The sequence below is a fragment of the Episyrphus balteatus genome, chromosome 3 (assembly GCF_945859705.1).
Source record: "Episyrphus balteatus chromosome 3, idEpiBalt1.1, whole genome shotgun sequence".
Lineage (NCBI taxonomy): Eukaryota > Metazoa > Arthropoda > Insecta > Diptera > Syrphidae > Episyrphus > Episyrphus balteatus.
Genome location: NC_079136.1, coordinates 37,566,616 through 37,582,171, shown reverse-complemented (window position 1 = coordinate 37,582,171; position 15,556 = coordinate 37,566,616). Strand labels below are relative to the sequence as shown.

General features: G+C 30.1%; 1 protein-coding gene across 2 annotated transcripts in view; it reads right to left on the bottom strand.

Moving 5' to 3' along the window:
* LOC129917193 (3-hydroxy-3-methylglutaryl-coenzyme A reductase) overlaps nt 1-15,556 on the bottom strand; it is an 81,488-nt gene that overhangs the window by 64,505 nt on the left and 1,427 nt on the right. The gene's annotated exons all lie outside the window — the stretch shown is intronic.

Below are 15,556 nucleotides of genomic sequence, written 5' to 3'. Positions count from 1 at the left end.
CTAGAATCAATCATTTAAGTAAGCACTAAAAAAAAAACATCCCAATCGTTTAACAGATGCATTAGATTTATGAATTTATAAAAATAAAACCCAAACTATTTATATAAGTCCTAAATTTTTAAAAGTGTGGTGGAGGATGTTTTTTAAGCTAATTCATAAGAATTTGGAGAAATCAAGGCATAAGAGGTATACGAAGCAGTTCTGGTGGTTTAAAGTTTAAATGACTGAAAAATATTTAAATTTATAAGCCTTTTGTTGTGAACCTAATTTATTAAATATATGCATCTCTTTAGTCTACTCTGCACGCATTAGGAAGTCTCGTTTTATGTGGCAGTTGAATTGTTATTTTGATCTTAAGTGGCACTGACATTAATTTATTTAAAATTCCTATGAATAAAGACTCACCCCGACCATATTATTATAATGAGATACGATGAATAGAGGCGTATTAAGTAAGTGGTTCCTTTTTTCATTAATTTTTGAAAAATGTGTGTTTTTGTTGTTCTTCATTTTATTTTTTGTTTTGTTGTTTGTTCATTGTTAAGTGGACCATTTAATTTATTTATTTGGAAGAATCCAATTTCATATTTAGAAATTCAGAAATGCATTCTGAGAATTGAAGATATACTTCCATTTTGAGAATCTTTCATCTTTTCCATCATTCAAAATATCATGCATAACAAATTGAAAAAATTGAGTAATGAGAAAAAACATTGATTGGAAAAGGTATATATGAATGGAAATACCCAATTTTGTTTCGAAAATATGTCTGTCATCTGACTAAAGCCATATGAAAGGTTTTTCCACAGACAAAAAAAAAAAAAAAAGAAGAGAAAATGATATTACTATGACAATTCTTGTCAGAATCCAATTAGAGGACTAAAGGACCAAAAGTACAAGGATTATCTTCATCTTTTTGTTGAACTAGGTCATTCTATGTGTAGACACAACATTTTTGTTGATGAAGACAAAAAAGAAAGAAAACAAACTCAATAAAACCTAATGATGGTAAATGTTTTCATAAGAAATGAGGCAATAACAATGATCCTATGCCATGCATAGGATTTTTTTTTTTCCAAATCAATAAAATCAATGTGGTTCGAGAATGGTTTTATTTGAGAGTAGGTAAAAAGTCAAGGTCAAAACGAAGTTACTTTATTTGTATAGCTAGCAACAGGTATGATTTTTTCTAGCTCCAATAAACTTGCATTTATGCATATCTCCAAAATTTTTCAACTTTTTTACTTTTCTAAAAATAAAATTCGAACTGAATGTTGGTTATTTTCTGTAGTTTTGGGCAAGTAGCATAGTAGTGTCATTATCTTAGAAATGTTAAAAAAAAAAACAACGAAGTTAGCCTTTCAAAAATTAACATCCCTTGATAGTTTCGACTCAATTTCTTTTAAAAATAAAAACGCCCTTTATCAATAATTTTTTTTTATTTTTATCAAAGTATTCCACATTTGATTTTAAATCACTCATGAAAACCTTAAAATCGTCCTTTATCATGAAAAATGATGAATGCATTGTCTTATCTAAGAAAGGAAACATAAATTCACGCCCAAGATGTAGATTGCACACACAAGACATGCTGGTAATACTTGTTGCATTAAGCCAATGCCAATGGAATCAGATTACATACAAAATTCAAGAGGACTTTGTAGTAAAGAAGCAGCCAAAAGGGATTTAATTTGAAACAACAACAAGCAACCGACAAAAAAACCAAATGAATCATTTTTCTTTTGTTTTTTTTTTGTTTTATTAATGTTACGAACGAAAGCTGGAGGAATTCTTGTCGAATTCAATGCGATTTTCTCAGGAAGAATTATGACAGGATAAGAGTGTTCGAATCCCATCAGACAGAGAGATACCGACCGACATAACATCGTCACAAGACCGCAGGCAAGTCTGCACACATCATAAGGGTCGCTCATCGGTAGATATTTTTTTATGTTTTATGTGCTGAAGGGGAGAAAGTCGTTTGGGATCTCAAAAAAAAAAATGAAGAATAAAAAAATCAACTTGGATGGCATAAGAACTGAAAAAGTCATTTAAGTAGTTACACCACTTTTGGCTACAGGTGAAAACAGCAAACATAATGTGGTCGTCGTCGGTTTCTAGAGGCTGGACGATACTCAATATGATGCTGGTTTTGAAAAAAAAAAAAAATGCAGACAAAAAGTAAACGTGGCGAATTGCCAGTGGTGATTTACAAGCGACAGCATTGTGAGTTCTTAAATTATCCATTTGCCTTCAAATTCCAGGTGTGACAAAAAAGTTTAAGGACACAATTTTACATTTAATCTTTAGCACCTTGTTGAAATCGACACCCATGGCAATTACATAAATTAAAATTAGCGACTTGCTAAGGAAGGCTTTTGTGAAACCATTCAATTTGAAGTTTCGCATTACACCAAATGAAAATGAAAAATATCATTTCAATGCAATAAATTAACGTATGTATTTTTGTAGAAAATAATTGGATTTATTGCATCCTTGACCTTGAAAAAATGTGAAGAAGTGTTTTATGCGGGAAACAAACTTGTCATATTATAATTTATGAACAAACAAAAAGAGAAATAGTTAATCAACAGATGGACAGAATTGCAGCACCTATTTATTTGGAATTCTCCATTATTGTAAAGTCATCTCTGGTTAATATCTCGAGTACCTTCCTACTATATCGCAAGTAAAAAAAAGGGTTTTGCGATCATTGGCATCATATTCTGTTGCTTGAAAGCTTAAAAAACCCAAAAAGTAAAGGTACTATAGGGCAAGTTTAGGATTCGTAAAAAAAATCGAACTCGAGATAACAATTTTACATGACATTACGATGATGGACAATGCCAAAAAAGTGGGTCCGGCAATTCTGTCTGTCTGTCAGTCTGTTTGTATGTTTGTCTGTCTGTCTGTCTGTCTGTCTGTCTGTCTGTCTGTCTGTCTGTCTGTATGTACCTCGAGCTACAGCCTAAACTATTTGAGCGATTTTGTTCAAACTTGGTAGTTAACAGTTTTGGGTGATTCCCTAGAGGACAAATTTAAATTTTTATTTTAGGACCAAAACTAACGGTACCTGTCATATAACGGAAATAGAAAAGTTAATTTTTTTCAAAAACGGCTCTAACGATTTTGATTAAAATTTTTGAGTATAGTATTAGAAATAAGAGCCAACTTTCGAAATAAAAAAAATATTTTTTTTACCGTTATTAACGGTACATGTCATAGAACGGTTTCTTTGATTTATGAATATCTCGTTCAAGACCAACCCGATTTCAACGAAAATTTTTATACAAAAGCATTTAGGTAAAGGTAATATTAAAATCTTAGACAATTTTCAAAAAACTCATTTTTGGATTTTTAAAAAATATTTCAAAATTTTTTTTTGAAAAATCAATTTTTTGAAAACGGGTTTATGAAAAATTTTGAAAATTGGTTTTTATGCGTAAATAAATTATTTATTCAAAATGGCATACCAACTGTTTTTTTGAAAAATGTTAGAAGATTTTTATATATAAAAAATTATTTTTTTACAAAACGGCTCTAACGATTTTCGAAATTTTTTTTCTAAAAATTCCTTTTTATACAAGAAGTAAACTGGCATACTTGGTTTTTTGTGAAAGATCATTTAAAACGGTATTTAATTAATTATAAAAACAGATTTTTTTTTTTAATTTCTTAATTTTTCTTAATTTTCTTGAATAAAAAGCTTTAACATTAGAGTAACTTTAAGCATAAGAGCAAGTACGTGCGACCCCAGTCGTGCATTTTATTTTTTAATGCACTTGTAGCCTTGAGATCTAAGTTCGAATCTAGCCTATATTATCTTTTTTACTTGATGGCAAATTCAGGATTCGTAAAAATAATCAAACTTGAGTAAAAAAATAAAGGCAAAGCCAAACTAAAAATGGTGAATTATTTTCAAACAAATAATTTTTGGTTTAAAAAAAAGTATATATTTTTTTTTTTTAATTTTAAATTCAAAATTTTTATTTTATTGATTTTTATTTCCTTTTCATTTTTTTTTAATATGAAAATTTTATTTTTATAAAAACTACATCTTGAAAAAAGTTTTTTGCCATTTTAGAAATTAGGTAAATCAAAATTAAATTTGTAGATAAAAACCTTTTTAACTAAATTTCTTATAAATTAAATTAAAAATATTTTTTTATGAATGTTACATAATAAGCTTTAATATTCTGATCAACTTTTTCCACATTAGCAAGCACATGTGACCTTGTCGTGCATTTTATTTTTAGAGGCTCTTCCACATGCAAAACAAGTTAAGAATAAAGATAGTCTTCATAAAAATCTTGTTTCATTTGAAAGTGCATTTTGATTTTTTAAACATTCAGATTTGTAAAAATAAAATTAAATTAAAAGTTTTACTAACCAAATCTCTAAATCCTTAACATCTAAACCGACCTACATAGTTAAGTCAATCCTCAAAATAGAACTTTTTAATTTGAATCGATTTTATACTTTTTTAATTCCCAAAGAGACTTTTCCTCGCCAAAGCATTGGTAGGTTAATTGATAAGAAAATTCAGTAATTTTTTTCTTTAAAAATTTATCGGAAATGACAGTCTTTTCCAATCAAGATCTTTAAAAAAGAAAAAAAAAAACTAATTTAATTTAATAGCTCCATAACAAGATTACAACTGCTGATAGTTGATAGCAACAATAAAAAAAAAAAATACTCTCCCATGATGACGAATACCATCAAATTTAAGTATCGATAGGGAATTTGAAAAAAAAATAAAAATTGATTCTCAAGATACTTAAAAAAAAATATTTCAGTATGATGCAATGCAAAAGTAAGGTATACGAAATAAAGCAGACAGACTTCGTTTCCTTTAATGCTTCATTCAGTCTGCATCAGTTAACAACAATTTAGAACGATTGAACATTAAATCTTTTTATTTTGTTTTTAAATAGGTCTAACCACTTCACCAGAAAAAGAAAAAACGAGTGGGACTCGAGTGTGGCTAAATGCCCATAATATATTAATCGAATGGGATACTTCAAACCAAAAAGCCTATAAAATTCAAGTGCCCTTATTTACCCTATATAAACTCGTACAAATCCAAAAAATAAAACTTACGACTGAATGTGTTATGGTAATGGGGAATACTTATAAAACCGTAACCAAATTACAGGAAATCACTTTCGATTGTTTTGCATTCAGATAGTCACTATAGTCAGCCATTATCCACCCATCCACCCGCGTTGGAATTGGAATAATATACGAGCATATTCGTACATTTATGCACTAAAAGAGAAGATCGTGCGCTTGTGCGTCGGTTCGTCTTGCTCATTTAAATGTTTATATTATGCAAAAATACTATATCACTCACACTAAGTAACAATAACATGTTTAGACTTAAAGGAAACATAATAAACAAATGCGCATGCGCAACGTACCTATAGTCGAATCGAAACGCAAAAAACCATGACAAGCCATAAGTCAATCATCATAAAATATATTAATTCCGGATCAAATGGTATTCGATCGGCGGAGAGGGGATAGGTTTTTTTTTTTTTATTGTCAGTGTGACAGTGATATCGGTCTATTGGATCCATTGGAGGCAGCTAAATGTTCTTCCAGCAAAGAGGTGGGTCTAAGTCTTGCTTAATAAATTCCAATTTTGGCCACCCGTCGTTGTCGTTGCGCGCATTTATAACCAAACTTAACCATAAGTCTCTCCATTGGAATGTTAGTTTTTCAAAAAAAATAAATTAAACCAATACGTAACCGAAATATGTATGACGACGACACGGACAAATGGAGAACCCAAAAAAACTCTCTTTTCTCTTCCTTCTTCTTCTTTTGTTTATTTTTTTTTTTTTCTTCTGTTGTTGATGGGAAAGTGCGTTCCATTGGTCACGTAATAGTAATTTGACAAAAAAAAATCAGTTTAAAGACGGACTTTTGCCAAACTGAAAAAAAAATCGCTTAAATTAAAATCGAAGCCCGTTTAAACCAGATCGCGAGACCAACCTCAAGAAGCAGTCAAAAGAGGGGCGAGAGTTATATGAGGGGGGCTTCGCTGGCTTTAGAGGTGCACATGTGAAAATTTTATGCGCAAACAATCAAGAGAGTGACCAGAGAGAATTAAAATAAAAAAAAAGATATTTGGATCTGGCTTGTCAATGTTGATTTCTTGGGTTGAGGCTATCTTCCAAAAAATCATTTCTCAACCAACACAAGTTGAGTGAGTCCATTCACTATACGTTCCAACATATAGCATATGCGCACGAATTACTGGCAGAGGTTTGATCATCATGAGTATATAGAAGCAATCAAGTAGTGGAGCAGGTGGAGAAAGTTTTTTTTTTTTGACTATAAATAAAGTAAAAAAAAAAAAACATACACAACAACAAAGAGAATCAAATATAGCTAACGCGACAAACGAAAACGACAGTGATACGAAGAAGTTTATTGCCAATAAACATGAATAAAACAAAAATTCATACCAAAAATTACGAAATAAACTTTGCATAGATACAAGATTATTATATGAATGTGTCAATATACGATTGATCTTGAATGGTGGGTATTGTCTTGTGATAAGTGGGGCTTAGACTTTGGGAAGTTTTGTTATAAAAGACTATTGGATCTTGTATTTTAAACTTGGTTAGAGCAGGAATTGAACAAGAACTAGTAAAAGAATAGCTTGTTAAAGTATATGGATTAGGTCAATCGAGTGAGTCAATGGATAGTAGAAATTATCAAATATGTAATAGACTTTTGATCCATTTTTTTTTTTTTTGTGGAGATATGTTTGGCTTTAAAACTACGCACGGCCATGTGCCAATTATGTTAACAATTTGGCCAAAAAAGAATGGCATTTTTGGCCTTTCGACTAAAATGTTGAGCCACATAATGGTTTTTAAGACTTATTATGACCTAACAGTGTAAAAGATTTTTGGAAGATACTCAATGAAAGCTGAATATGAATGCTAAATATTCTCAAAATCGATGTTGAAGAATTATGGATATTTGAGTTTAAAGTTACTCAATTGAAATTTAGGGAATTAAGGGATCGAGTTCTCGGATACAAAAACAAAATTCCAAGTAAAAAACTAAAAAACTAACTTTGACAATTTTTGCCATCGTTTGGTCAAAAAAATTGATTTATTTTTTGATCTTAGATCAATTTTCCAGATCTGGATTTTTCGGCAGATTAACCCCTTTTTTACTAACACGACTATGCATTGTTACTGGCATCCATCTGTTTGACAAGTTTTTGTTTGATAATAACACTGTGTTAATCAGGTTTCAAAATATACGCGTTTTGTATCACGTTTTGTACAGCTACTCGCACTGATTACGAAACGGTATTTAAAAAGTCCCAAACACCCCCAAAATCTGGAGTTAGGGGCAAAAAACGGTTTTTTGGACCTTCACCCATTGAAAAAATTCTAGCTTTGTCAAATTTTTACCCATTTTTGATTTTTTTTTTTTATATATTTTCTGATAGAAGATAATTATACCTTTTTAAAAATGTATAAAACATGTGATTCAGTTACACCACCTAGAAATTTTAAGCTGTCAAAGTTCAAAAATTCAATTTTTTTTCATTTTCTCAACTTTGACATCAATTTAACCCCTTGTAACCCAACATCGTAAATTTTAAAATTAATAATGTAAATCGAAAGGGCTTTAGCTATAATAAAACACGTATTTTTTAAAAATTCAATAAATTCATTATTTGCTTAGTTATTTTGAAATTTACGCAGTAAAAAAAAAGTTTAAATAATTTATTTTTGTATATAAATGCAAAAATTCAAACAAAAAGCTATCTAATATTTATTTTAAGGCGCATTCCTAAAATCCAAAAATAAAACCCCGTTAGTTTATGCACGAAAAATATTTTTTCTGAATTTCGTAGTTTTTACATAAATTTGCTTGTTTTCCAAAAAAGCCGAACTTTCAACATTAACTGCCAATTAAAAACTATTGGTGCTATTTATTAAAAATATGGCGCATTATTTCGATAAAGCAATTCTTAAAGATTATGTAAGAAGCTTTAAAAGAATAAAAATATGTTTTTTACAGCTTTTGGGCGATCTTTTTCGGTTTGTTACAGAAATGTCACATGGGGCTACAAGGGGTTAAAGTAGGTATATATGTATTAGGGTGGGTCCAAAAAATTTACTTTTCAAAATTTTCTACTTCACTGAAAAGTCATTATTATTAAATCAGTAAGATGGATTATTGTAAGGGCTTAAATGTTCTACAAAAAAGTCCTTGGCATCAAATCGGTTGCTTTAACCGTTTAGAAGATATTCGCATCCAAGTCGCAATGCATAGGGACCATAAGAAAACTATTGAAATCAGTGGGCATTGGTTTGGATGCGAATATCTTCTAAACGGTTAAAGCAACCGATTTGATGCCAAGGACTTTTTTGTAGAACATTTAAGCCCTTACAATAACCCATCTTACTAATTTAATAATAATGACTTTTCAGTGAAGTAGAAAATTTTGAAAAGTAAAAAAAGTTTTTATATTTTTGTTTAACTTTGACCCCGAATATCTTTCAAATGGTTGGATTAATAAAAAAAGTTAATAAGACCTTTTTTGTGGAGCAATCTGTTTCCTACAAGAATATGTCATGCGCGTTTGATTATTATAATTTTTCAATTTGTTACAAAATTAAGAACAAAAAATCAATTTTTAAAGATTTTCTCGATTTTTGGACCTCAAATATCTACTAAACGGTTAGATAATTCAAAAAAGTGTATTTAACCTTTTTTGTAGAGCGTTCAATTTTCTACAAGAATATGTTAAAAAATTGGCTAAAAATTCAATTAATAAAAAAAATATTTTTTTTTTAGTAGAAGCTTGATGTAAAAATAGAAAATTGAAAAGCGGAGGACCTTCCCATTAAGATAAAGAGCTCATATTTGGTGAGTATATTCTAGAGGTGTCTAGCAATCGAGTTTTCGAGGTACCAAATAAAAAAAAACGAATTTCGATTTTTTTTTTGACCCACCGTAATATGTATGTACACTGCCGCTCATCTGAATAGGTTCACATTTTAGTTCATTTTACATTTGGCCTATCTTGGTATTTAATGCAATGGCACATCTTTTTTATGTATGTAACGAGAGAACATCTTTATGCGCTTAGTTTAGGAGAAAAAAAAATTGTCTTGGGGCCTACCGTTCTTCTCACACGGTAGCTAGACCAAATCTAGTCATAAAATCAAGCACATTTTTTGGCTCATCTGAATAGGTTCAAAAGCAAAAATGTTAATAAATGATGAGTTGCATGGGTCTGTTGGACTCAAAATTGTGTCTGTCAGTAAATCTGATTGTATATAACCTGTAAGGATGAAAACGGGTCGTGAAAAATCTTTAGTGGAAAATAAAAGAAGCCTTTGAATTATACTGAAACCAACGATGCATTGGGACAAAAACAAACACAAGTTAAAATTTAGTAAGCAGTTATTTGCGCAATATCCAAGGGTATAGAAACAACAATAAAAGTCGATGTAACTCAGTCACAACATGGGCCGATAGATGTGCAATGATCAGAATAGCATGACTTCGAGCTAAAAATTAAGCTGAAAACCGGTATAAAATGCAGTTTAACGACGGCAAAACGGGTTTTCAGAAGTGGTAAACATTTGAGGAGAACAAAACCTCGCAAAAATTATCACTTTACAAACCACGAACAGAAACTCACCTCCAATAGCAAAAAAAAACTCTGTTTGAAATTGCAGATAAAAAGTTTTGTATGAGGAAATAGCAAATTCGACTTTCACGACAATTTTTTTTTTATTGGAGGTGAGTTTCTGTTCGTGGTTTGAAAAGTGATAATTTTTGCGAGGTTTTGTTCTCCTCAAATGTTTACCACTTCTGACAACCTATTTTGCCGTCGTTAAACTGCATTTTATACCGGTTTTCAGCTTAATTTTTAGCTCGAAGTCATGCTATTCTGATCATTGCACATCTATCGGCCCATGTTGTGACTGAGTTACATCGACTTTTATTGTTGTTTCTATACCCTTGGATATTGCGCAAATAACTGCTTACTAAATTTTAACTTGTGTTTGTTTTTGTCCCAATGCATCGTTGGTTTCAGTCTAATTCAAATTCTTCTTTTATTTTCCACATTTTTTCCGCGCCTAAAGATTTTTCACGACCCGTTTTCATCCTTACAGGTTATACACAATCAGATTTATTGACAGACACAATTTTGAGTCCAACAGACCCATGCAACTCATCATTTATTAACATTTTTGCTTTTGAACCTATTCAGATGAGCCAAAAAATGTGCTTGATTTTATGACTAGATTTGGTCTAGCTACCGTGTGAGAAGAACGGTAGGCCCCAAGACAATTTTTTTTCTCCTAAACTAAGCGCATAAAGATGTTCTCTCGTTACATACATAAAACAGATGTGCCATTGCATTAAATACCAAGACAGGCCAAATGTAAAATGAACTAAAATGTGAACCTATTCAGATGAGCGGCAGTGTACAATGTACATATTTTCAAAACAACATGCTGTTTTAAAAACACATTCTAAAATAATATTTATTTTCAAACCGAACGAGGTATTTTTTATGAAAATCGGTTGAAAATTGGCTTGGAAAAAAAAATTGATTCCTTATCGAACAGGTGACCTTCTAGGTTTTGAGAAAATTGAAAAATAATTTTATCAGAGTTTTTCTTTTTTCAAATTATTTTTTTTTATTTTTTTTATTTGTAAAAATGAATGGGTAAAAATTTGACGAAGCCAGAATTTTTTCCCCTAACTCCAGATTTTGGGGGTGTTAGGGACTTTTTAAATACCGTTTCGTAATCAGTGCGACTAGCTCTACAAAATGTGATAGGTCTCCGCTCTCGTATATTTAGAGTGTTACACAGTGTAATTTGTTTCGGTTTCAAGAAAAAATTAAAATAGTTTTGAGAAGAAATTTTAAGTGAAATAATTTATTCGTCCAGCTCAATTTCGGATAAAAAAACCAACGGTCAAATCAATATTTGACAACTGCGATCGCTGCCTGGTTTACAGATACAAATACACACCAATACTATAGCAAATAAAAATCAATCTGAAAACGTTTTCGTTTCGTAACGAAAAAAATCCAATTACCAATTACTTATGGTTACTTGGGGTTAGTAACCCCATATTACAATTCAGGATGTGATTAAAAGTGACGTCTGCTCTCTCAGGCTGTGACCTAATAATGAACACTGCTATCACAGTCAACCTAGTCGTAACTCGTTAGTTTATTGATTTGAATTGTACAACGTATTAATAAGGTTTGTTCGTTGTTCCCCGCTTCTAGGGCGCTCTGAGTGATATCAATCAACTGTCAAAAAATTAGAATTACTCTGGTTTTTACATCGAACACCTTGGACCTTTATTTCATCATTTGATTTTTGTTTAATTAAGTAGTTTCTTATAATACAATTATATTACATATATTATCAAATAAATTAATTATGTAGTTTCTTATAGTATTATTATAATTATCAATTAAATGAAATGTCAAAACAAAAATGAGATGATGATGCAAAATAAAAACCCGAGCAATCCGGATTTTTTTGACAATTGATTGACAGCACTCAGAGCGCGTTGGGAGAACAAAAATTATTTATTCGTTGTACAATTCAAATAAATTAACTAACGAGTTTAGACTAGGTTGACTGAGATAGCAGTGTTCACTATAATTCACGGTCATATGGCAAGTACCGTTAACTTTGGTCCTAAAAAAATTTCAAGTTCTCCTCTAAGCAGTCACCCAAAACCCGTAACTATCTAGTTTGAAGCAAATCGCTTCAGTAGTTTGAAATGTAGCTCGAGATAGAGACACACACAGACAGACAGAATTGCATGACTCACTTTTTTAGCATTTTCTAACATCGTTATGTCATGTTTGATTGATAATAATAAAAAAAGACAAAAAAATTATTTAGCTTGACTTATTTCCAATATTGGTATTAATTATTGCGAAGCGGCGAGTTTATGTCCGAAATAATTACTATTTCGAACAAGTTAAGAAAAACTAAAGGCTCAAACACAATGAGTTGAAGCAAATTGGAACGGCAATATTGCTCACACTTTAAGTATTCGAAACTATATTTTTTTCGGTTTAAGAAGAAAACCACAAAACAAGCCGGGTTTCCTTTTTCCTTTTTGATGTCAACATATTCCCACAAAAGAGAATTTTTCCTACGATCCCACAGCACTGCATTGTGAACACCTTTTTATAGCGAAAACAATAAAGAGAACCTCTTAAATCAGGTATGTTAAACTCAATAGTTGATAGGGGCCAAAACAGCAAGGCCTTATTTTGTATGGGCCGCAAAAAAAATAAAACCAGAATTTTTATAAAACAGATTTATAAAAATAAGAACAATGGTAAAATTAATAAAACATAAAATAAAATAAAAATAATCAAAAATTCAATTTTTTTTTTTTTTGAAAAATCAATTTTTTGAAAAAGGGTTGGTGAAAAATTTTTTAATTTCCTTTTTATGTTTTTTTTTCTTCTTATTCCTTTGTTTCAAATTAATTATTTTTTCAAAATAGCATACCATTTTTTTTTTAATGTTAGGAAATTTTCATTTATAAATTATTTTTTTAAAACGGTTCTGACGATTTTCGAAAATTTTTTTCTAAAAATTCTTTTTTATACAAGAAAATAAATTCCATACTTGGTTTTGTATAAATACAAGAAAATAATAGGTATTGGTAGGTATGCCATTTTGTAGCAATTATTAATCAACACCTAAAAATAAAATTTCAAAAAAAAAAATTCTATGTCCCGTTTTCAAAAATTCGATTTTTCAAAAAAAAAAAATTCAAACATTTTTAAAAAGCCAAAAATTATTTTTTTTCAAAGATTTATTTTTGATTTATATAAAAAGAGTATAAGTGTTTTTGTTTAAAAAAATAGTTCTATGGGAGGTACCGTTAAAAATGATTTTAGAAAAAAAAACTTTTCATTAAAAGGTAGACGTAGTCTAAAAACTATACTTGAATTTTTTTATCAAAATCGTAGGAGCCGTTTTTGAGTAAATTAAACTTTTCCAAAATTGGTATATGACAGGTACAGTTATTTTTGGTCCAAAACATAATTCCGAAAAACCCCTCTGTACAGGATCCAAAAACTGCTACATACCAAGTTTTAAGTGGATCGGCCCAGCCGTTTAGGCTGTAGCCTGGTAACTGGGGACTTAGCTTCTTGCGACTCTTAAACCTCGCCGGCAGCCATGACTTTTGTCCACCCACATATCAGTCTATCACCGCTAGACTGATATGTTTTGTTATAGATTTTGGATTGCTTTAGTGGGTTTTGAGACCCTCAGCTGAGCAACTGATGAAATAAAGAATGTCAATCAACAGCTGCCTAACTGAAGATTTAAACGGCAAGGATTTCATGCTAAATTAGTAAGTGTATTAACCTTCCGATGACAACAGGGGTGCTATACCACCCCAGACTTGATTTTTCTTTCTTTGTTTTTTTTGACAATTATTATTTTTTTTATGAATTATCTATTTTCTGATTCTGAGTGTGTTGATTAAATAAATAATTTTTATTATATCATAAAGTATTTTATTAAAATTTAATCCTAGGACAACCAAAAGGTATGTTGTTATCGGAAGGTTAAATTTATTTATTTATTTCAATAAACTAACGTTAATAGATCTTGCTAAAAACTCAAAAAGAATTTTAATTATTTTTTTTTTCTATCATAAATCTTGATTTAAGTAGATTAGATTAGATTCTTCCTTTATTCATTAGATAAATTACAATTTTTTCTATTGGAAATACGGACATGAAAATGCTGCCGTCTGATGGAAATGACATTTCAGTAAAATAAATATAATTATATAAATACAAGATGTATCAAAAAGATTTACAATAAATATATTATGCAAAATATTAGACAAAAGTTTATATTAACATAGATATGAGGAATAAATTTATATATAATTTTATATTTTAAAATTTTAATTTTTTTAAATTTAAAATTTTTTTATTTTTTTAATTTTTTTTTTAAATTTTTTAAATGAAAAAGCGAGAAACTTTTGAGCAATTTTAATGATTTGCAACATAAAAACTAGTAATTTTAATGATTTAAAACATACAAAAAAAAAAAAAATAAAAAGAATATCAATTTTAATTATTTGAAACATAAAGATTTGATTTAAAACCAATAATTTGAAACCCTTCAATCGAATAGAGGCTTGTTGTAAAAACTAATTTATCAAAAATCTATTACGATAAGTCATAGCATGATTGCAATATTTATTCAAGATGAGCCAACCACGAGCTCCATTTAATATTTCTTAAAGACTATTTACGGACAGAAAACTTTCTTGGAAATGTAATATTCGGATTTCTTGCAGAATTGGGCATACAGCAATGAAGTGGTAAATATTTTCAGACTCTCTCATGTTTGCTGAAGATCGACTCTATGTGGCATAAAATTCAAATTTAATAACTCTGGCTCTGAATATGGTGCTTATAACTTTTGACGAAAATTTTGTGTTGAAATAGCTTTCAATGGTTAACATTTGGTGGTTAAAATTGCGGTAAATAAATCTGGAAGGTGATGAGGACGCTCTAGTTAAAAACTGGTCGTATATTTCTATGACCCTTGCGAACATATTTTGTCAGTCGTTAACGTTATTTTCCGATAAAGATAAATCGATATCATGAGATAACGCCAGCTGTTGCCAATTTCTGAACGGATAAACATTTGTTTGCAATAGCCTAATTAACACTGCCCTATGTAAACTATTTCCACTTCTCTTCATTGCTTTAATTGAAAATCCAGAATGAGCTTTTAGATTTTGCAAATAATTGGGTGGCAAACCTGATTCCACATGAATTGCGTAGGTAGGAGTAGCGTTTGGTAGATGGAATAAATGCTTGAAAAAGTACTTCTGTACAGTTTCGAACTCTTCAAAGGGGTCTACTCCAAATGCATTGAATACATTATACTTAGAGGACAGATCAATGTTTTGGTTTGCGAAGAATTTTGGCTACATCATGTTAAGTGCCAGCTTTGCTTGATTTAAGTATTTTCAATAATTTATTATCATTCAACTTCAATTTTGAGTAGGTACCAACAAGGATTCATGTATATTTCATATCCTTATAGTTATGACCTATTTATTAAAACGAGAGTTAAAAAAAAAACTTTAACCGGGGGCTGCTAGATATGGATACATATGTTTTTAAATGTGTTAAGTTTATGAGACATGACCTAGTCAAAGAGTATTTAGGTATTTACAATTTCCATCTCTGAATCTAGTGACCCATCAACATACTCTCTCTTCCTCTCTCAAAATAAAAACATAAACAACATCTACTCTCCCAACCCTCATAGAGATATGTACTTCTATTTCAAACAAAAATTCTATCAATGTTTGTTTGAGAATTGGAGAGATGCATCACAAAACATCAGAAAACTTTATTATGACGCCAATTCTCTACTCTATAATCGAGAGTAGAAGTAGAATTAATGATAAGATGAACACAGAAATCAACAATGAATTGCTTTGTTCCTCTATAAAAATGAATTAA